The sequence below is a fragment of the Poecilia latipinna genome, unplaced genomic scaffold, assembly GCF_001443285.1.
Source record: "Poecilia latipinna isolate Pla-1442-1.1 unplaced genomic scaffold, P_latipinna-1.0 Scaffold198, whole genome shotgun sequence".
Lineage (NCBI taxonomy): Eukaryota > Metazoa > Chordata > Actinopteri > Cyprinodontiformes > Poeciliidae > Poecilia > Poecilia latipinna.
Genome location: NW_015112814.1, coordinates 142,360 through 144,264, shown reverse-complemented (window position 1 = coordinate 144,264; position 1,905 = coordinate 142,360). Strand labels below are relative to the sequence as shown.

General features: G+C 39.4%; 1 long non-coding RNA gene across 1 annotated transcript in view; it reads left to right on the top strand.

The window, feature by feature from the left end:
- The first annotated feature begins 1,557 nt into the window (after nucleotides 1-1,557).
- Nucleotides 1,558-1,905, top strand: part of LOC106946590 (uncharacterized) — a 6,554-nt gene continuing 6,206 nt past the window's right edge. The window contains exon 1 of the long non-coding RNA XR_001424806.1: nucleotides 1,558-1,638. This is a non-coding gene — a long non-coding RNA (uncharacterized LOC106946590). The remainder of the gene's footprint in view (nucleotides 1,639-1,905) is intronic.

The following is a 1,905-nucleotide window of genomic DNA, read 5'->3' as shown; positions in this document are numbered from 1 at the left end:
TTGGCCCCAAATCCAAACAGTTGTAGAGGATAAAACCTCTCTACGCTGATATTAAGCTGTGTAGTCAGAAGCAGGCCTCCTCCTTAACATTGCTCATAATATTTGCTAAAGCTTCTTCTCAAGGGAAGATTTATTTAAGGCCTTTGTTGTCAGACGGCATTAACTTCAGCAAAAAGGCAGCTTAATTTTATTAAGCAAGCCAACAAGATGCATGGAGCACAGAATCATGTCTGAACACAGTGAGTGGCTCTTACAAGGTTAGTCTGTTGATCGTGGATATTTGAGAAGCTTGCTGACAGGTTACTGTTCTTGTCCCCTGAGTAAACTCTCCCTCTTCTGTCCGATTCCCATTCATACTTTAGCAAAACTTGGACTGCATTAAACCTTCACCCAGCTGGATGCTGGGTGATGCTTCATGATGCTTTCCTCAGTGCAGCGTCCAAGATTTATAACATTTTAGAAGCAAAGTCTTCAAACTTGAATCCCAGGATGCTAGCAGTCTATATTGGTGAAACTACAACACCAACAAAGCTATTTTTATTTGAGTTACATACTCGCCCTCCCACAAACCAGCTGCACTCCTTTTCTTGGCACAAAAAGGCCAAAGGGTTCATTCTTGCACAAGTGCCTGAATTCAACAACGTGGATTTTCAAAATATCCACAAATCAGTTTAACGTCAGAAAGACGTTTAGTTTTTTGTTTTTTTTTCCATTCGTATGTGGCACGGACAACATCCTGTCAGCATCACACCAGACTGAACACTGCCTTCTGAAGATGCATCGTTCCTTTATTATCTCGTTTCATTACAGCAGCTAAACGGACATGCCTCTTCAAATGTTCACCAGTAAACCTGCTGCAGCTCTCGGGACAGGTGTGACTGACTCTCTGGGCTTCATTTCCAGACACTCTTACAAACTCAGCAGGAGGTGAAAGTGAAGAAGATCTTGATGAGAACACGAGGTTACGTGTCTCTCTCCAGTGGACTGAAAGTACAAAAAGCAAACTCACAAATGCTCATACTTTACAATATGTGCTGCATTTTTTTTTTTTTACAAAACATTCACATTCCATACACTTTTTTCCAAATAACTATATTTTCTTGCACATTTTGCCAACTCATGAGACTCAGTGAGGATAAACAGAAAAAAAGTAATCAGGAAATCATCCGCAGTCTCTAAAAATGACTCTGTCAAGATCATCTTGAATGTGTTCGAAGTCTGCATTTGACAATTTATTTTCTTTAACTTCGTTGTACAGGAGGTTTAAATTGTGACCCTCAAAATGGCCCAGCGAGTTTGAATTTTACGACAAAAGGTTTTTGACGCGACAGGAGTAGTTAAGAATAGTCGCAAATACGTGCAATTCCAGTCCTAATAGTCCAATTTAAAATGAATTTAGAGGCAATACATTCGCTGTGGCGATGGTGACCTTTTAAATCTTTTAGACCTCAGAATGTTGTAGTCGGGGACTCGAAGAAACGAAGAAGGTGATAAAAATCGAAGCACGCTCTACCTCATGCATAATTGCCAATGATTATCAGCCTTTTCCTCGTAAGGACTTGCATTGTGAGATTTCTTTCCGGTGTCAGCTACACTTAGGTGCTTGATGGACTGATGAGGAGTCTTGAACAATAAAAGGTAAAATTGTTTCCTTTTATATGTGCTGTTGAATGGGGTTAAGATCTATTGTAAGATGGAAAAGTGGTCACTTCTAATAGTCTAAAGATTTCTGAAACACCACGGATAATGTAGACTTAATAGCAGAAACGTTAAGCTAGTTTGTTTGAATGAACTTTATTTGCCGACACTCGAGTGCAACTCGTCTTTTTTTAGGCTGCGCTTTTTCCGCAAATCTCTTTGTTTTCTTGCATTTCATCAGTGATACAGATTTTTTTTTTTTTTTTT